At 40.6% G+C, this 22,045-nt stretch overlaps 1 protein-coding gene across 5 annotated transcripts in view; it reads right to left on the bottom strand.

Annotated features, from left to right (window-relative positions):
- DENND4C (DENN domain containing 4C) overlaps positions 1-9,176 on the bottom strand; it is a 123,488-nt gene extending 114,312 nt beyond the window's left edge. For 2 of the 5 annotated variants that reach the window (XM_042963464.1, XM_042963466.1), the window contains exon 1: positions 9,077-9,168. The gene's annotated coding sequence lies outside the window, so the exon portion shown is untranslated. Of the gene's footprint in view, positions 1-9,076 lie in introns of all 5 variants that reach the window. The other 3 variants (XM_042963465.1, XM_042963467.1, XR_006210330.1) reach the window with 2 other exon arrangements.
- Between the last annotated feature and the right edge of the window lie 12,869 nt (positions 9,177-22,045).

Raw genomic sequence — 22,045 nt, 5'->3', positions numbered from 1 at the left:
ACATTCTAGAAAAGGCAAAACCTCAGAAGCGGTAAAAAGAGATCAGAGGTTTCCAAAGCTTTAAGCTCTATAGTTAAGAGTCACGTATGGTTTGCCTCCCTTTTATTTTTTCTTTCCCCTATGTTTATCTATTTTGTTTCTTAAATTCCACACATGAGGGGCACCTAGGTGGCTCAGTCGGTTAAGTGACTGACTTTGACTCAGGTCATGATCTCGAAGTTCATGAGTTCAAGCTCCAGGTCGGGCTCTGTGATGACAGCTCAGAGCCTGGAGCCTGCTTCAGATTCTATATCTCCTTCTCCCTCTGCCCCTATCCCACTTGCACTCTCTCTCTCTCAAAAATAAACATTACAAACATTTTTTTCCACATATGAGTGAAATCATATGGTATTTGTCTTTCTCTAACTTCTTTCGCTTAGCATAATACACTCTAGCTTCATCAATGTCATTGCAAATGGCAAGATTTCATTCTTTTTGATGTATGTATCCATCGCACGTACCTATGTATATATGTATGTATACACATACCACACATTCTTTATCCATTCATCAGTCTATGGACATTGGGTTCTTTCCATAATTTGGCTACTTTTTATAATACTGCTATAAACATCAGGGTGCATGTGCCCCTTCAAATCAGTAATTTTGTATCCTTTGGACAGATACCTACTAGTGCAATTGCTGGGTCATAAGATAGTTCTATTTTTAACTTTTTGGGTGTCCATACTATTGTCCAGAGTGGCTACACCAGTTTGCATTCCCACCAACAGTTTAAGGGGGTTCCCTTTCTCCACATCCTCACCAACATCTTTCCTGTGTTGTTAATTTTAGCCATTCTGACAGGTGTGAAGTGGTATCTCAACGTAGTTCTGATTTTTATTTCCCTGATGATGAGTGATGTTGAGCATCTTTTCATGTGCAAATTGACAGAATTGAAAGGAGAAATAAACAGATCCGCAATTAAAGAGAGTCCAACACTCCTCACTTAGTAATTAGAACAAGCATACAGAAAATCAGCAAGAATACATAATATTTGAAGAACACTATCATCTCGACATAAATGATATTTATAGAAAAGTCCACCCAACAACAGCAAAATACAAGTTCTTTTCAAGTGCACATAGAACATTCACTCAGAGAAACAAGATGCTGGCCCATAAAACAAGTCTGGATAAATTTTAAAAAATATAAATCATACACAACATGTTCTCTGACCACAGTGGAATTAAATTTGGAATCAGTAATAGGAAGACATCTTATAAAATTCCATAAGTATTCAGAAATTAAAAGACACTCTTCCAAATAATCCATCAGTCAAAGAAAAAAAAATCACAAGAGAAGTTAGAAAATATTCTGAGCTGAATGAAAATAACAGAAATTAGGGTACCTGGGTAGCTCAGTCAGTTGAGCATCCAACTCCTGGTCTCAGCTCAGGTCATGATGCCAGGGTCATGGGATGGAGCCCCATGTTAGGCTCTGTGCTGAGCATGGAGCCTGCTTGGGATTCATATTCTCTCTCTCTCTCTCTCTCTCTCTCTCTCTCCCTCTCCCTCTCCCTCTCCCTCTCCCTCTCTGCCCCTCTCCCCCACTCATGCTCTCTAAAATTATAAAAAAAAAAAAAAATTTAGGGGCACCTAGGTGGTTCAGTCAGTTAGGCATCCGACTTCAGCTCAGGTCATGATCTCACGGTTTGTGGATTCAAGCCCCCATCAGGCTCTGTGCTGACAGCTCAGAGTCTGGACCCTGCTTCAGATTCTGTATCTCCTCTCTCTCTACCCCTCCCTGCTCACTTTCTGACTCTCTCTCAAAAATAAATATTTAAAATTTTTTTAAGTTAAAAAAATAACAGAAATTAACGTGTAAAATGCAGTTAAAGTAATGTTTAGAAGGAAGTTTATAGCTTTAAGCACTTATATTAGAAAAGAAATTTTTATTTATTTACTTATTTATTTAATTTATTTAAAGTTTATTGATTTTGAGAGACAGAAAGAGTGTGCACATGCATGCAAGCAAGGGAGGGGCAGAGAGAGAAGGAAAGAGAGAACCCCAAGCTGGTTCCTCGCTGTCAGCACAGAGCTGGATGCAGGGCTCAAACTCACAAACACCCAGGTGTCCCAGGAAACAGGAAAGTTTTTAAATCAGTGATATAAGTGTCCACCTTAAGATGCTAAAAAAAGAAAAACAAATTAACCAAAGGTAGAGGAAAAAAATAAAAAGAGCAGAAATCAATAAAATTGAAAATGGACAAGCAATAGCAATAAAAAAAATCAATAACTCTAAATCAAGAAAAAAGTGAAAGGTGAAATTACTAATATGAGGAATGAAAGGTATATTGTTAGATGTTAAAAAGATCACAAGGAAATATTATAAATATTTTCTTTCACACCAATATATTCAACAACTTATTTGAAATGGTCAAAATGTTTAACACACAAATTACCAAAACTGACATAAGAAGAAAGAGCAACTCTCAATAGCCCTATATCTAAGGATTGCCTGCAACCATCAGAAATACGAGGAGGCAAGGAAAGAATTCTTCTTAGAGCCTTCAGAGGGAGCATGTACCTGCCAACACCTTGATTTCAGACCTCTAGTTTCCAGAACTGAGATAGAATAAATTTCTGTTCTGTTAAACCACATGGTTTGTGGTAATTTGTTATGACAGTGCTGAGGAAACTACTACACATGTGAATAATATGCTAGAGGTAATGAAATAAAAAATATATTACATTTAATGACTGACTTATTGTTGCCTCTTATTGTGGGGCTACTAGAAATTCTAAATTACATTATATTTCTAGTGAATACCACTGATCTAGCAGTGGCAATAAGGCAAGAAGAAACAAAAGGCATACGCTGGAAATAAGAAGCAAAAATGGCTTTCTCTGCAGACATGACTGTGTATGAAGAAAATCGTAAGGAATCTACTTGAAAGCTACTAGAATTAAAAAGTGAATTAAAAAAAAGTGAATTTAGTAAGACAACTAAATCAATTGTATCTTTTACAATATCAACAAAAGCTGAAGAAAAAAATTTTAAAAACAGTTTCATTAACAATGGAAAGTATCAAAAAACATTAAATACTTCAGGATAAACTGAACAAAATATATACAAAGCCTATAAAAGGAAAATCACAAAAACACTGCAGAAAAAAAAAACTAAAGAAACCTAAATACACAGAGAGATATACCATGTTAAAATATCAGAAGTCTCAATATTATTAAGATGTCAATTTTCCTCATCAGGCTTTTTGTAAACACTGACAAGCTTAGTCTATAGTTTATATGAAAATGCAAAAGATCCAAAATAACCAAAGCAATGTTGAAAAAAGACAATGTTGAAGGACATATGCTACCTGACTGTAAGGCTTGCTATAAAGAAATAAAGACGATATAGTATTAGTATAAGAATCTAGGCCAAGACAGGCGCCTGCATAAATTCAGTCAGTTGAGCAACTGACTCTTGATTTCAGCTCAGGTCATGATCTCCAGGTTTCTGCAATCAAGCCTTGAACTGGGCTCTGTGCTGCCAGTGTGAAGCCTCCTTAGGATTCTCTCCCTCTCTCTCTCTCTCTGCCCCTCCCCTGTTTGCACGTGCATGCGCATGAGCTCGCTCGTGTGCTCTCTCTCTCTGTCGCTCTCTCAAAATAAACAAATATTTAAAAAATACATAGACCAACGGAACAGAAAAAGAAACTAGAAATAGACCCACACTTACAAAAAATAAAAAGGAGTCAGATCATATACAACCTCCAAAACTAGTAAGGGAAACAAATATGAAGGAAGGTAAGAAAAGAAACTCTACAGAATAAAATAACTAAGTGGAATGATAATAACTTTTCCCCCTAAATAGACAATGTGATCAGGAAAAACAGCTCAGAAAAACTAACATGTAAATGGAATAGCATAAACAAGGGTTCTAAGAGAAAGAATCTAAGTTAGCTGGTGTGACAGGTACACACTGGACAAGAAGACAAGGAGAAGATATGGCTAGAGACAAGGCTTCTGAGCCAGAGTAAATGTATGTATTACATGATAGTTCTCAATTTATTCATTTTTTTCCATCCCTACCACTGCTGTTCTCAATTCTCACCTGGATGCCCTCAAGATCTTCTGACTGATGAACTTGCAGCCTCACTCAAGCTGCTTTCCCAAATCCATCCTTCATACAATTGAGCCAAAGATATTTAACAGCCTAAAATCATTACATGGTTTTCTGTTCCCTACAATGTACAGTCTCAATTTCTTATTTGACTTTTACAACCCTTCATGACATAGCCTCTGCTTTCCCCTCCAGCTTACTCTCCACTTCCCTCCAAACTACCTGTGCCCCCACACTACATTACTTGTATTTTGATAAAATCCACCATGTTTTCATTACTTTGTACCTTTCATATCATTCTTTGAGTTTTAAATCAAATGCATCCTTCTATGTAAATTACCCTCTCTAATCCACACCAGACACAGTTTAGGGACTTCCCCCTGCTCCTATAGAGAAGTTTGCTCTATTCTGGATATGTCATGTTGTAGCTATGATATTTATTTATAAGACTGTTTACCTTACTAGCTTTTAATATTAAAAAAAAAACTTTTTTAATGTTTATTTATTTTTTAGAGAGAGAGAGAGAGGGAGAGAGAGTGTGTGAGCAGGGGAGGGGCAGAGAGAGAGGGAGACACAGAAACCAAAGCAGGCTCCAGGCTGAGCTGTCAGCACAGAGCCCAACGAGGGGCTAGAACTCACAAAGGCGAAGAGATCATGACCTGAGCCAAAGTCGGATGCTTAACCGACTAAGCCACCCAAGTGCTCCTTAGCCATTAATATTTAGACTGTATGTTATTCATCTTTTATCCCTAGCAGATAGCACAGTACCTATTTAACAGATTCTTTTTTCCGTAATTAAAAAGAGACTCATAACATCTATGCTTTTAGGATCTAAGCATCCCTAAATTAAGATATATATGAACTGCATATACACAATAAAAAACCAGATTCAAGGAATCATATAAAATATTACAAAGACTTTTAAAATCCTATAAAATTACTCTTGTATAAGTCAGAAGATTTTAAATCTAGATTTGTAAATAGTAGATTTGGTTGAAATAAGATACACTGAAAAACATTTATGTCCCACAATACTACTTTTATTTATTTTTCACAATATTACTTTAATTATTAAGAATTCCTTTTCAACAATAGCCAAATTATGGAAAGAGCCTAAATGTCCATCAACTGATGAATGGATAAAGAAATTGATTTATATACACAATGGAATACTACTTGGCAATGAGAAAGAATGAAATCTGGCCATTTGTAGCAACGTGGATGGAACTGGAGAGTGTTAAGTGAAATAAGTCAGGCAGAGAAAGACAGATACCATATGTTTTCACTCTTATGTGGATCCTGAGAAACTTAACAGAAGACCATGGGGGAAGGGAAGGAAAAAAAAAAGAGAGGGAGACAGCCAAACCATAAGAGACTCTTAAAAACTGAGAATAAACTGAGGGTTGATGGGGGGTGGGAGGGAAGGGAAAGTGGGTGATGGCATTGAGGAGGGCACCTGTTGGAATGAGCACTGGGTGTTGTATGGAAACCAATTTGACAATAAATTTCATATTAAAAAAATAAAATAAAATAAAATTCATTCCTGCAAAAAGAAAAAAAAAAAAAAAAAAAGAATTCCTATAAGGGGGCAGGCGCCCAGGTGGCTCAGTAACTAAAGCCTCCAACTCTTCATTTCGGCTCAGGTGATGATCTTGTGGTTTGCAGATTCGAGCCTCTGGTCAGGGCTCTATGCTGATAGCGTGGAGCTGCTTCGAATTCTCTCTCTCTCTCCCTCTCTCTCTGCCCCTCCCTCACTTGCATGCTTGTACACTCAAAATAAATAAACTTAAAAAAAAAAGAATTCCTATAAGAATATTACTTATTATATTTTTAAAGTAAAATTAGTAGACATAGAAACTTGTAAGTCAGTAATAGGGAGAACTGTGAATTTATATTTTGATATGTACTCAATAAATTCAAGTCATACACATCTATAGCTTTTCATCTTTAATTCTGTTTTCAACTGAATACTATATTATAGGAGCCCTAATAATCCACTGCAAATGAAACAGTTCAAAGAATGCTTACTCCCTCAAAAGTTTAAAAAGTAATTTGGTTTGGACCATCATATTAGCAAAATGATTTCATTATCACATCATTTAAGAGTAATAAAGTGGAATTAGTAAAATGCTAAAACACAGAGAAAAAGTTAAATCCACTGTGAAACAGTAAAACTTTGGACTATTACAAAACCATAAAATAATATTAATATGCAGCACCAGGGGAAAATGTGATGCTTAAAAAGACAATTATATGAATATTACCCACAGAATCATACACAAGTATAGATAGGATTAGTATACTTTACTGATTAATATATTATACAAATAGAATAAGAATACAGAAAAATGTAAGATATGTGAGAATCAATTTTTTTCCCTTTGGAATTTCCTTTAATCATGTTATATTTCTTTCCAATAAAAAGTTTTCAAGCAGCACATTAAGCTCTATTACACTTATTTATATGTATTACGTACTGCCATAAGTAGAAAAAAATTTTAAGTTTATAAACTACCTAATTTCATCCCAAAAAATACTGTTTGAATTTTCAAATAATAAAATTATCTGATTTTGGAATTTCCTACAATCTGATGCTAAACATACACTTTTACGCTAGCTGTACTGTGTAAAATTTTCCCCAATTTTTAACCCTTACAAAGGAATCTTCCATCCCAACAAGGCATCCCATTTACTATGAGTCTGTCAAACCGACAATCTGCAAGAGGAGAGAAAACTCCTGGCACCAGCTGAGAGAAGGTAAAATTTTAATTTGTGTATTAGGAAAGCTTATTTGCCCTCACTAACCAAATTTCAGCAAGCATATTATATTGGAAATTGAAATTATAACAGAAATTCCCTGCTGCAAATCAGAAAGACCAAATAAGACAACTTGCCTCTGACTCAGCAGCTTTCTTTTTCTTTTCAACCTGTACATAGGCTGCAAGGCTAAGACTGAAACCTAACTTTCAAACTGAGCAGCAAGAAGAGCCAATGCAAAATCAGTAACTATCCAGGCAGGAAACTCCAAAGAAAATATGACATGTTCTGGTCATAACTGAAAGAGACATAAAGAGCAAAGGTGCCTTTATGTATCTTTATCATGCAAAAATCCCTTGTGTATAGCTACAAATTAGCTTTTATTGAAGACACTTAACATGTTTCTTTATAGAGAGCACCTCAACCAAATAACCTTCTAAGTCTGGCACTGTGAATTTTTACAGCCTACACATCACTGCAGTTCCTTGTAATTTAAAACATTTGCGTTTTAAGAACACTCTCCACACACCATCTCTACTGCCAATTTCTTCAGCTTGGAAACTCAAGTTTATACTACAAAATACTATGTTTACTCTCAACAACAGAATGCTCTCATTTACAAATTATACAAGAGTAAATTACTCCAAGATACAACTTCAACATTTCTAACATCATCGCTTTTCTATTATCCAAATTAACAAGTCTAAACAGTAGTACACTAAGTGAGGTACCATGGCCAAAGTCAACTGGCCTATTATCAGTTCACTAAAATCTGTAATACAAAAAAAAAATCAACTCTTTTGCAAAATGGCCACAGGAGATATCGATGTAGGGGAAAGTGTGGACTGAGTTTGCCATTGCTAGAAAAAGGAGTCAAAGCAAGCGTGTATGAGGCAGATCATCCTCATGGATACAAATCGAAATTCATTTCTGAGTCCCCAGTCTCACACCAAGACAGTTAACCAACTTTTTAACAGTAATACAAATAACAGGGCAGAAAATAAAATATAAGGGCTTTTTTTTCATGGTTATATTGATCAAGAACTGACTAACGCTCAAAGATAGTTTTCCTTTTGATAGTGATTTTGCTCTCATGTGCACACAGATCATCATAAACAATGCGCTTCATTTCACACGATAGCCTCAGATCAAGTACTTACAGAAAACTTGGCGTCTTAGCACTAAAATTCTTTCCTATATTCTACTATATCCTTCACCTTCTAAACCGGAAAGGAAGATCTATCCCCACGTAAACTGGAGTCTAGCGACTTAACACGAGTTTGCACACAATTAAAGTCTCAGTAAATCAAATTCCCAGATTACAGTGCTTGACAATCTCTCTTCGGCAAAAACACACAGTTCATTACTGGAGATGACACTTAACCCTCACATTTGCACAAGTGACTTCGGTAACTGCCCTAAATTTTCCCGTGTGAAAAAAAAAAAAACACTTAATGGGACCGGGCGGGGGTACTATTTAAAAACTGGGTCATTCCTTATTTGTTCTGATGAGACGGTCCTCGGGAGGGAAAAAGGTTCATGAAGCATCCAAAGAAAAAAGAAAGTACAGCATCCTCGGTGTAGAAAAGTTACAGCTCTTTACACAAGTCAGCTCTAGGGGCTCATTAGTTGGTTTTATTTGTGTTTAGTCACTCGGAGTTGAATGGAACCAGTCTTCCGAAAAGTCATTCCCCACAAGGAAGCCCTGAGGTTCAGCCACGGTAATGCAGAGGAGGAAATGCCCTCAATTCACCTGCGACACCTGCCCGGGCCCCCAGGTCTCTCCTCGCGCCCAGACCCCTGCCCTGGCTCCCCGCCCCCTGTGCCCCAATCCCCGCCCTCTCCCCGCCCTGCCCCCTCCCAGACGGCCGTCGCCCCGGAGGTCCCCAGGGCCCAGACCCCTCGCGCGTCCTGCGAGTGGCTCTCTGGAGCCTGGACGGGCGGCGCGGGGAGGCCCGTCCTGGCGCGGCCTCTCCCCCATCATCACACCCCGCAGGCTCCAGGGACTCCCCGCCCCCGGAAACAGCGGAGAAACTAGGCCGGGAACGCCAGCCCTGGCCACTATCCGCCTCCTTGGCTACCCCCCGCAGGCGGGCCATCGGAACTCAACCCTCCGAGTTGCTACCTGTCCGGCGCCCTCTCAGCCCGGGAGCGCGGGCCGAGTGGAGGCGCGCCGTAGGGTTCGTCCGCTTTGAAAGGCCCTCCACCGCAGACTCACCTGCCGCCTGCTCCACCTTCAGTGCCACCCAGACACAGCCCCTTGCTGGGGCATGAAAGCGCCGGCTACGCGGCCTGCGCGCCCTCGCCACAGCCGGGCGGGGGGACTTGCTCCCGCGGCCGCCGCCGCCACGGCCCGATCTGCGCCTGCGCCGCCTGACGGGCTCGGTCTCGAGGGGCGCCGCATGCAGCGATAACGGCCGGGAGCGCGAGCCCGCGCGGGCGCCTCGGCTCTCCCGGGTCCGGCGGTGCGGGCGGCGGGTCGCCTAGTAGCAGCCGGCTGCAGTGCCGCCCCGACAGCTGACGGCCATATTCCTGTTCCCTTTTCTTTTTTTCTCCCCCTCCTTCCGCCCTTTTCCACAGAACAGCACTTTCCTTTTCCCCCTCCCTCTCCCTTTCCTACTGCGGGGGTGGGTGGAAAAGGGCGTGGGGGGAGGGGTGGAAAAGGGAGGCCGCGGGGGCGGGGCAGTGCTAGAGTCCCGCCCGCGGGGAGGACCGAGGCCGCGCGGTCACTGCTCCCCTCCCCCCGCCTCCCGCCGCGACCCCCGCGGGGCGCGAGGTCCCAGCCAGGCCCCCTTGGAGCCCCTCCTCCGCATTCGCTCCGCGGGTCCCTCGCGGAAAAGGAGCTGGGAGTGAAGGAAGGGCCCAGGGCGCTACTCTGCTGCCCTTCTTGCGGGGCTCCGACTCTGTGTGGTGTGGGTTTATCGCCCCGGCCTCAGGCAGGTGGCGGCTGCTCCTCTAGGGTTTATCAAAAACGGGGAAAGGGACGCCGAGTCCCTCAGTCCTGGGAGAAGAATGCTGAGCGGGATTCACGTCCCTGGACGAGAAGTTTTCCTTTCCGGGGTGAGAACTGAAATTTCCACGCATGACGGGGGGCGCCTCTGAGGCCGGATAGAGACCCGCCGACTGGGGCTTCCCGAAGTCCTTTTCCGGCTGCAGCGCCCCAAGAGAGTCCTTGGCCGCGCTCCGTGTCGCTACCTGGGCCGAGATTTCGGGATGGGGACTCCGAATGTGGAAATGGGTTGTTTAACCAGTTCTCTCCTGCCTCCTAAGTTTAGGCTCCGTGTCTACATGGATGCACGCAAATTCCTTTCGCCTCCATGCAAATTTTGCAAAATATTTTTGAGAACATTTGGAAGTTATTACAGTGAGAAAGAATAACAATTAGTTATTCAGGAAGAAGCAAGTGGTTTGAAACGCTTTTTACCTCCTGGCAAAAAAATAAAAGTAAATGGCGAATGATTTCACAGATTTCATGACAGGTCAAATTTAGAACTGGTAATATTTGTGTATATCTGATGAGTATTTACATATATAATGATCATTTTCCTGAGAATTACTTTCTTGATTCAATCTGCCCTTTTGCCAAAAAGTGTAAGATTAGACCTCGGTCATGAGCGCCTTGTTGTCCGTTTACTTCTGAAGTTTATTGTATATACGAATGGTTTGAGTTTTGCAGCCAATAGCAGAAACTGTTTTGTTTTTTTTTTTTAATGTTTATTCTTGAGGGAGAAAGAGACTGTGAGTGGGGGAGGGGCAGAGAGAGAGAGAGAGAGAGACAGACAGACAGACAGAATCCAAAGCAGGCTCCAGGCTCTGAGCTGTCAGCACAGAGCCCCACGCGGGGCTGGAACTCAGCATCCCTGAGATCATGACCTGAGTTGAAGTCAGAGGCTTAACCAACTGAGCCACCCAGGTGCTCCATTATATGATAGACTTTCAAAAAGTATTTGATGAATGACTGACATAAATCATGGTTCCCTCACTTTCTTCCACTTCTCTGGCAAGTTACTTAATTTTCCTTATGTGTAAAGTGGGTAAAATAATATTCACAAGAAGATCATTTATTAATTTACAATAAGCTATAATGTCAAACAGACCAGTCTAGTAATCAATACTTAGCGCATGTGATAGACAGCCTTTCATTGTACCTTACAATGATCTCTGCCTCCTGCGTTATGCCCTTGTGTAATCTCCTTACATTGGGTGTGGGGTGGGCTTATTGACTAGCTTCTAACACACAGAATACATCAGGAGTGATGAGATGTCTCTAAGAAGATGAGGCTATTAAAAAAACCTGTGGCTTCACTCTTGGATTCTTTCTCTCTTATCCTCCTGGATTGCTTACTCTAGGGGAAGCCAGCTACCGTGTCATCAGGCAGCTCTGTGAAGGAGTTCAGAAGTGTATCCTTGCCAAGTTGAGCCTTGAGAGGACTGTGGCCACAGCCAACACCTCTATTTTAGCCTCCCGACAGACCCCGAGCCAGAATCACCCAACTAAGCTGCTTCTGCTTTCTTTACTCACGGAAACTGTGAGATAAATATTTCTTGCGGGGTGCCTGGGTGGCTCAGTCGGTTGAGTATCCGACTCTTGATTTCGGCTCAGGTCATGATCTCACAGTTCGGTTTGTGAGTTCAAGCCTAGCATCAGACTCTGCACTGGCAAGATCAGCTTTGGTGATTTCATAATTGAGTATGGAGGAGAAACTCGTAAATTCTTAGCTCTTTATTTTCCCAGTCAAAATAAATTAACTCTCGATTCTCTAGGATAGCCTCCACAGCATGCAAATCTGATCCTGATCTCTACTTTCCGATGTATAATCCACATGTTCTACACTGGCGAGTTATTTGGGTCCAGCCCCTTACTCTTCATTTCATTTTTGAAAACATAGGATTTGAAGGCCTGTTGATTCATGCCCACAGGCACTCTGATATACTTCTGGAAAGGGTTTTAAGTAAGAATGATATCAACAAACACAAGATCTGCATTATTCATATGATATCTAAATGACCCAGTGTGTCCTACTCTCCACAGGGAGCATTAGCACACTCTCTTTGTGCCCCCCTCCAGTATCTTTATCTGGCTGTGGACTCTGTATCATCATTCACAGAATGGCCTCATCGAGAGTCTTTTGGAGTTACTCAGCATATTCTTCATCCAATTCTCTTTGCTAGGCCTACGGGCCAAACATAGCTGGACTAGCAGTGTGAAGGACGGGCACAAGGCTCTTGGTCTTGAGTCAAAGAGGAGTAAACGATCCTGAGAACAATGTCCTAACATCATAAAGAAGAGTAGGGATTAACAAAGGGAGAAAAACAGAGAAAGAAAAAATGGGTAGAGAGGTTGACAGGAAGACACCTTATATGAATGTCTGAGACACAAGACCAGCTGTCCATGGCTGGATTTCATGGGCTCCCTACAGGATTTTAAGTCGAGGGCATAGTCCTCTACCCTCAGGCTTTCCCCACTCCTGGGGAACAGTGTCTGGGCTCACTTGAACACCACTCTAGCACCCAACACCTCCAAATATGGTTAGTCTCCCTAACTAACATATGTCTACATTCATCCATCCAGGTATATTCCTAGTTTCCCACTTTTACTGTTGCCTATTCTGACTAGAGTGCAACTCTAACCTGCTTACCTTTTTCTGAGCCTTAATTCTTTTATTCCTCACATCATAGCAAATCATCCTGACCATAGGTCAAGAAATATATGTATTCTGTATTTCAAAGATTAATTAAAAAAAAAACTTTTATTAAGAAGAAAAACAGGGGTGCCTGCGTGGCTCAGTGAGTTAAGCATCTGACTTCGGTTCAGGTCATGATCTCATGGGTTCGAGCCCCACATTGGGCTCTGCACTGACAATGTGAAGCCTGCCTGAGATTCTGTCTCTCCCTCTCTGTCTGCCCCTCCCCCACCTATTCGCTCTCTCTGTCTCTCTGTCTCAAAATAAACTTTAAAACAAAAGAAAATTAAAAAAAACAATAAATACAAACATAAACAAAACTGATAGTATGATGAACTCTTCTGTGTTTGTCACCCAGCTTCAACTCATAGTTAGTCTTGGTTTCATGTATCCCCTTCCTCACATCCCTCTCCTCACCAAGTATTTTGAAGCAAATACTTGACATTTCATTTCATCTGTAAATACTTCAGCAGGTAGCTCTAAAAAATAAGGACTTTTTTGGGGTGTCAGGGTGGCTCCATCAGTTAAGTGGCCGACTCTTGATTTCTGCTTAGGTCATGATCTCACAGTTGTGGGATTGAGCCCTTTATCAGGTTCTGTGCTGGGCGTGGGGCCTACTTGAGATTCTCTCTCCCCTCTTCCTCTACCCCTGCCCTATTTGCACGCACACAGACTCTCTCTCTAAAAAAAAAAATAATAAGAAAAAAGATAAGGACTTTTTAAAAAACATAAGCACAAGGCCATTCTCATCACTAAAAATTATTTTAATTAATATTTTACTTTATTATGGGGCACCTGGGTGGCTCAGTGAGTTGAGCATCGGACTCTTGATTTCCTCCCAGGTCATGATCCCATAGTCGTGGGATCAAGCCCCAGGCCAGGCTCTGCACTGAGCATGAAGCCTGCTTAAGATTCTCTCCCTCTGCCCCTACCCACCCCCCACCATGCTCTCTCTCTCTCTCTCCCTCTAAAATTATATATATATATATATATATATATATATATATATATATATATTATATTATATTATATTATATCATTAAATATTTGGGGGGGTTTTTTGAGAGAGAAAGAGAGAGAGAGAACGTGCATGTAAGTGGGGGAGGGGCAGAAAGTGGAAGAGCAAGTAGCCAAAGCAGACTCAGCACAGAACCCGAGTAGGGGCTTGAACTCACAAACCATGAGATCATGACACACGCCAAAGTCTGATGCTTAACTGACTGATCCACCCAGGGGCCCAAGGGTTGTTTTTTTTTTTTTAATGACAAAAAAGCTGCAAAGTATTAATATTGCATACTCTCTTACCCCTTTCCACTCTTCATGGATGTATACAACTCCTCCCTGGAGGGTTTGAGTTTGCATTACACCTCTGATTGGTAAACTAGAATGTTGCTACCCAGATTCCTCCATGATTCAGATAATATAGGGTAGGGACTCTTTCCTTTGAAATTTGCCCACTTAAAGATGTTTCACTATTCAGGGGCACCTGGGTGGATCAGTCTGTTCAACATTTGACTCTTGATTTCCTCTCAGGTCATGATCTTGCGGTTTTGCGAGTTTGAGCCCTGCATTGGCTCTGTGCTGACAGTGCAGAGCCTGCTTGGGATTCTCTCTCTCTCTATCTCTCTGCCCCACCCCTGCTTGTTCTCTCTCTCAAAACAAACTTTAAAAAAAATTATTAAGGATGTTTCACTATTCAGATCAAAGACCCCATAATACATAACAATCAGAGACTGCCTAAAAAATCTCAAAATTAATAGCCAATTTCTAGCTTATATTTAATGTGAGTTTAATAAGCACAGTATTGTTTTACATGCCCTGGAAAAAAAATAATTGGGATCTGGTGCTGATACCCTTTACCTACTCAAATTTTCCCCTACTTTCATGGCTCCTTTCACACAGAAAAGGAGAAAATGACCTGAATACTAGAAGCTATCACTAAACCAGAATAACTTCAACCTCTTTTTGTTGTTCTCCCAACTCTAGTTCTCTAGCCCAATTTCTCTGAGCTATGTACTTAGCCATCAAACTACCTCCAGTGTCTAAATGATATCTAACATTTTACATGTTCAAAGCACAACTCTTATTTCCCTCCCTGCATGGCATCTCCCCCCAAATATTCCTTTTTAAGCTACCTCATTTCATTATATGGCACCACAATCTATCTATTTTGCCAAATGATGTCCTCTTCAACCCCCAGATCCAAAGATGGATCACTTGAACTAGGGGTTAGGGAAGATGTCATTTGGCAAAATAGAGAAGAAATGGAGCTGGCGTCAGCATTGGGAGAACTGTCCAGCACTCTCAGAGGCCAGTACTGGGGGAGCCACAAAAGGACCATTGCCTACAGACCATTGGTTGCCATTTAGTGGTACACAACAGGCAGTTATGTGACATCAAATGAAGCAGTCACCTCAGCTGTGTGTCTGACCATTGAGGCATGTGGTCTTTCCATTGGCATCAGCCTGCATATAGCCGTGACTCTTTTTTTTTTTTTTTTTTTTTAAGGGCTTGAACTCACAACCTTGAGATCTGGACCTGGGCTGAGATTAAGAGCCGGACATCTAACTGAACCACCCAAGCACCCCTGTGACTCTTGACTAAAAGAATATAAGCCTGTATCCTGAGATTTGAACACCTAACCACATTGTGCATGTAAACAACAGCTTCTTTCAGTTTTCCAGGATCAGGTCAGAGGGACTTGACACCCAGAAAGACAGTAATGGTATAGAAGGGGAAGCTTTGGGAGGGACTGGGCAGAGGTAAAACCATCACCTTACAGAGAAAATATGTGTTAGATAAGCTGTATTCAGGCATGACTTACAGTGCTTTTGACCACGAGTTCAATGTTAATAAATCAATGATATATATTAAATAAGGTTTCTTTAAACAGAAACACACATAAAATGAGGTTATATATTGATTGGTTGAAGCAAATGTGAGCAAAGTCTCTCAGGGAAATATTTCTGGTAGGAACAATGGTTAGCATTTGCTAATTCAGTGTTCCCTGCCTATCCTATTTAAAACAACAGTCACATTATATCATCTTGCCCTGTTTTACGTTTTCCCCATACTCTGGTCACTGACAGTTACTGGATATTTATGTGTTTACTATCATATCAGCATATAAGTTCCATAGGACAGGAACTTTATTTTATTCACTAATGTATCCCAGGCTAGAAAAGCAGTAATAATCCATAAATATTGTTGGTGAATCAATCAAATAATTTAACAGCCCTTAAGGCGTCTGTTCTCATCACCAATTTTCAGCCTTCATGTTTATGGTCATTGTTCCATTCGTGGTTTTACTGAAACCCTAGTCCAGGTAAACCCCATCTGGCTACCTCCATCTCTCTGATCCTGCATATGCCTCTGTGACTCTTATCCTATTTCTTCCCTGTGCAGTCTAAGTAAGAAAGTTCTTTGAGTGGGTCCAGAGCATTAAAAATAGTTGTGCATAACTCTATGGTAGCAGTAGTCATTAGCTGACAATGCCTAAAAAGAGAACAACAGCAAGTTAGCAGACCCTGTCTTAACAGATTGGAATGGCATGTTAATTCTCAACCTAATGATTTATTTACTGATGCCTGCTGCCTTCATTAAGAATTATTAGAGCATTTTCTTTTGAGCTTATCAAAGGGAAAATTGTATTTGTGTTTACTTTAGTCACTAAGGTTAATTGCCATTTTAATACTCTTTTGATGTGCTAATAGCTCTTAATGAGGATCATTAATTAGAAAACTAAAAGGAGAAGGCAGGTTTTTGCAGAAAATTTGAATCTATTCCCACTACTCCCCTAAACTCCATTTCTGGGACTTAACTACTCATTTCACCTAGATTTCTACAGTTAAATCAAATTGAGGCCAATTATAGTCATTGGGGAAGAGTAGAGCAGACAGACTTTTGGACGCTTGCTTACTCCATGAGCAAGTTATTTAATGTCCCTGAGCCTCTTGCCTCATGCATAAAATATTTATCTTGCAGAGTCATTTAAGATTAATTATTATCATATGCAGCAACCATTCATCAAGCACCTTCTTTATTTTTTTTTTAATGTTTATTTATTTTTGAGACAGAGAGAGACAGAGCATGAGCAGGGGAGGGGCAGAGAGAGAGGGAGACACAGAATCCAAAGCAGGCTCCAGGCTCTGAGCTGTCAGCACAGAGCCAGACCTGGGGTTGGAACTCACAGACTAGACCATGAGATCATGATCTGAGCCAAAGTCAGACGCTTAACTGACTAAGCCACCCAAGCGCCCCTATCAATCCAGTCCCTAAGCTAGGTACTCAACCTTCATTGTCTACCACTCCGCCCCTATAGGGAAATTGTCATTATAGTTTCCCCTGAGATAATATATGTAAAGCCTCTGTCATAGTGAACAGCACATACTTGGACAGCAGTTAGCATACTACAGCCCCTCGGCCAAATCTACCCTGATGCCTGTTTTTGTAAATTAGGTTTTATTGGAACACAGCCATGCCCATTTGTTAACTGTTGTCTATGGCTACCTTTGCACTAAAATGGCAGAATTGAAGAGTTATGACAGAGACAATATGGCCCACAAAAACAAAAATATTTGCTCTTTGATCCTTTATAGAAAAAGTTTGCCAACTCATATGCTAGGAGACCAACAATAGTTAGTCTGATTTACTTATGCATCCAAACAGGAGGGCAAGAAAAAAAAAAAAAGCAGATCTAGAGAGGGGGTCGCAAATGACTAGAGTCCCAAGGGATCAAAGATTCTTACCAAAAAAGGGGGGGAAATCGAAGTGAATAGAAATCCTAATTTGTGACTTCCAGATACATTGCCTACTGCAGAATGAGCAGCCTCCCAAAGGAAAGTGGGAAGCAATGTGCTCATGGAAGAGTTAGAATTCAGTTATGAGTGCTCAGGAGAGAGCCAGGTGAAAGTGCTCAGTGAATAGGTTAAGGATGTAGGGGAGAAATCTGTTTATCACGGAAAAACTCAGGAAGCAGAGGGAAAAGGTTTGTAGAGGAAGAGTAAAAGCAGTGGTAGCTGCAGAATGTCTATAACAAAGGGACTTCGGAGTCTCGCTGGTTGAAAAAATGTCACTTATCCATTCCAAGAATGGATGAAGTGAACTGAAGGAGATCTTGGGAGATCTGCATCTGCTCTCTAATGCCCCATAGACACTTTCTATCAGTGGCAGGTAAAGAATGGGAAAATGAAGAAAAAGCATAAGCAGCACAAAAAGGCATGACAAAAAGTGCTTATATTTTGAACAGTGACTAAAGACGATAACAAGTGTGATAAACATCGTGGAATATTCTGGCTTCACGATTTCCAAAGGATTCATATTATACACTTGCTTTACCTTGGGTAGAAGCCCAGGTCCTGGTAGAATCAGTGGCCTGTGGAAGTTGATGGTCTGACCTGTAAATTTTGTAGGCCAGAAGTGAACAGGTCTTAAACATCAGTGCTTTAATTGTAGGTATTCAGCAATTCTGTCAATGAAGTTGTTTCCGTTCTTTAAACCTATTGGAATTATGGCAATCAATAGGCCATAACACAGAAAGGTATTTGGAAATAATGGCTAAAAAGAAAAAAAAATAGAAAAGAAAGTGAAACCATACTGTCAGAAGTTCTTAGTCATGTTTTTTGATATGCTTTTGCTTTCTTGGTTGTTTTGGTTTTTTTTTTCCCCGAGATAGCACTATCTTTTAAAATATTTTTGTAGTTGTAGGAAAGTCATATAAATGGACCATGATTTCTGGAAAGTTAAAAACAAACAAACGAAACAAGCAACCACCTCTAGTGTTGTTTCAGGGGAGTTCTGACTCTTTAGCGCATATTCTCCTTTTCACTTCTTTTTTTTGTCATTCATTGTTCACGAGCCTTTTTTACTGTGTACTTTGCAAGTCATGGCATCTCCAGAATTTTTAAGGAGAGTCCTAACTTGTTTAATATCCATAGAGTCAGTATCTCAGGATGACTTTTCTGAAGATTCCATCCTACTGGGGACAAAACTCAGAAGCATTTTTAAGTTTACCTGTTTGGAGTCAGTCCAGTTTGCCTTGATCCTAATATTCTTCAGCTCTTTCATTTTTTAAATATATGAAAGTTATTTTAAAAAAATTTTAATGTTTATTTATTATTGAAAGACAGAGAGAGTCAGAGCATGAGCAGGGGAGGAGCAGAGGGAGAGGGAGACACAGAATCTGAGGCAGGCTCCAGGCTCTGACCTGTCAGCATAGAGCCTGACACGGGGCTTGAACTCACAAACCGCAAGATCGTGACCTGAGCCGAAGTCAGACACTTAACCGACTGAGCCACCCAGGTGCCCCTATGAAAGTTATTTTAGAGCTGGACTTATAAACTAGTTTTCTCAGAAGGCAGCTAAAATCAAAGTACTATTAGTGATGTTGTCCTGATGTGCTGAAAATAAGTTTTTTTAAGTTTACTTATTTTGAGAAGGGGAGGAGCAGAGAGGGGGACAGATAAAATCCCAAGCAGATTCCGTGCCCAGCACATGGCTTGATCCCACAACCATGGGATCATGACCTGAGCTGAAATCAAGAGTCAGATGCTTAACCGACTGAGCCACCTGGGCACCCCTGGAAATAAGATTTTGAGCTGATATGTTATAAAGCATTTTAGTTTCAGAGAAGGGCCACAACTATTTATATAATTCAGCCAGAAAACATGCCTAAATTACAATCCATATTAAGTAAAGGAAAGACAAAGGACCGATAATTTTTCACTCATTCAGTAAGTATTTATTGAAAATCTACTAGGTGTCTACACTGTTCTCAGCCATCTAGGGTTGGAGCAAGAACAAAACAGATGAAAACTCCTGCCTTTGGGAAGCTTATATTCTAGTGAGGGAAAACAGACAATAAACAAGATAAATAGGACAAATATATAATATGGTAAAAAGTTGTAAATATAAGACAAAAATTGTACTGGTAAGGGGAGAGGGGGCTTTTGCCAATGAGCTATTTGTAATTCTTAGTAGGGACTCCAGTCAGCTTTGAATGCTCTTGATTTTTTCAAAATGCTTTGGAGTGTAGGGGCGCCTGGGTGACTCAGTGAGTTGAGCGTCCAACATCTGCTCAGGTCATGATCTCACGTTCCTGAATTTGAGCCCTGCGTTGGGCTCTCGGCTGTCAGTGTGGAGCCCGCTCAGGATCCTCTGTCCCCCTCTCTCTCTGGCCTTCCACCTTTAGTACTCTCTCTCAACAATAAATAAACCTTAAAAAAATGCTTTGAAGCTTACAAGATACTTAACTAGAAGCTTGACGAGGCTTCCAAGAGACAGGAGTTGGGACTGGTGGTAGCTTGCCCAGTTATCTGATTACTTAAGACCTTATGCATAGACAGAACATTATTCCATACCCAGCCTTCCCTATCTCCACCACCCTTTGGCCCTATCAGTTGCTTTTTATCTACTCAATTAAAGTAAAAAGGGCGGGGAGAGCACTAGAAGTATTTTTGCTTGTATTTTGAGTCTGATGCATTTTCGGAGCTTTTTAATTAATGAAATATATTGAAATTATAAATTTTTTTATCTATCTATCTATCTATCTATCTATTTATTTTTACCAAACAAGGTGATTTTATCAAACCACAGGGATAGGACCTGTGGACAGAAAGAACTGCCATAAATGTTTTTAAATTAACATACACTGTTATAATAGTTTCAGGTGTACAACATAGTGATCCAATGATTCTATGCATTACTCAGTGCTCATCAAGACAAGTGTACTCTTCAGGGCACTTGGGTGATGCGGTTGGTTAAGCGTCTGACTCTTGATCTTGGCTTAGGTCGTGATCTCACAGTTTGTGAGTTTGAGCCCTGTATCAGGCTCTGTGCGGACAGCACAGTGCCTGCTTGGGATTCTGTCTCTCCTTCTCTCTGCCCCCTCCCCAGCTTGTTCTCTCTCTGTGTCACTCTCCAAATAAATAAATAAACTTCAAAAAAAATTAAAAAAAAAAAAAAGATAAGTGTACTTTTCACCTATTTCACCCATCCTTCCACCCCCCCCCCTCCCCTCTGGCATCACTTTGTTCTCTACAGTTAAGAGTATGTTGTTTGGGGGGGTGCCCGGGTGGCTCAGTCGGTTAAATGTCCAGCTCTTGATTTCAACTCAAGTCATGGTCTCAGGGTTCATGGGTTTGAGCCCCTAATGAGATTTTGTACTGACAGTGGGGATCCTGCTTGGAATTCTCTCTCTCCCTCTCTCTCTGCCACTCCCCTGCTTGCGCTCTCTCTCTCTCTCAAAATAAATAAATAAAACATCAAAACAAAAAATATTTTCTCTCTCTCTTTCTGCCCCTCCCCCACACATGCATATACTCACACACACTCTCTCTCTCAAAAAGACAAAAAAGAGGAGAGTCTGTTTTTTTTGTTTCTTTTTTTCTTTGTTTATTTGCTTGGTTTCTTAAATTCTACATATGAGTGAAATCATTTGGTATTTGCCTTTCTCTGATTTATTTCGCTTAGCATTGTACCCTCTAGATCCAATAATGTTGTGGCAAATGACAAGATTTTATTACTTTTTTATGGCTGAGTAATATCCCAGTGTGTGTGTGTGTGTGTGTGTGTGTGTGTATGTGTGTGTGTGTGTATACACATCTTTTTTTTTTTTTTTAGATTTATCTATTTATTTTGAGAGAGAGCAAGTGAGCATGCCTGATGCAGGCCTCCAACTCATGAACCACGAGATCATGACCTGAGCCAAAATCAAGAGTTGGAAGTGTAACCGGCTGAGCCACTCAGGCACCCCAATATATCATATCTTCTTTATCCATTCATCTATTGATGGACACTAAGGCAACTTCCATAATTTGGCTATTATAAATAATGCCGCAATAAACATAGGGGTGCATATATCTTTTTGAATAAATGTTTTAATATTCTTTAAGTAAATACCCAGTAGTAGAATTACTAGATCATATAGTAATTCCATTTTTAATTATTTGAGGAACCTCCATACTGTTCTCCAGAGTGGCTGTACCAGTTTGCATTTCCACCAACAGTGCACGAGGGTTCATTTTTCTCTTCATCATCACCAGCATTGTTTATTCTTGTGTTGCTGATTTTACCCATTCTGACAGATATCTCATGGGTGATATCTCACGGTTTTGATATCACCCAGATATCAAAGTGATATCTCATGGTTTTGATTTGCATTTCCCTGATGATGAGTGACATTGAACATCTTTTCATGTGTCTGTTGGCTGTGTGTCTCCTTTGGAGAAATATGTCTTCTAACCATTTTAAAATTGGATTGTTTGTTTTCATGCTGTTGATTTATAGAAGTTCTTTATATATTTTGGATACTAACCCTTTATTGTAGATATCATTTGCAAATATCTTCTTCCATTCAGTAGGTTGTCTTTTAGTTTTGTTGGTGGTTTCCTTTGCTGTGCCAAAGCTTTTTATTTTGATGCAGTCCTAATAGTTTATTTTTGCTTTTGTTTTCCTTACCTCAGGAAACATATCTAGAAAAATGTTGCCACAGCCAATGTCAGAGG

Source organism: Panthera tigris, chromosome D4 (assembly GCF_018350195.1).
Source record: "Panthera tigris isolate Pti1 chromosome D4, P.tigris_Pti1_mat1.1, whole genome shotgun sequence".
Taxonomy (NCBI): Eukaryota; Metazoa; Chordata; class Mammalia; order Carnivora; family Felidae; genus Panthera; species Panthera tigris.
This window is presented reverse-complemented; position numbering and strand designations above follow the sequence as displayed.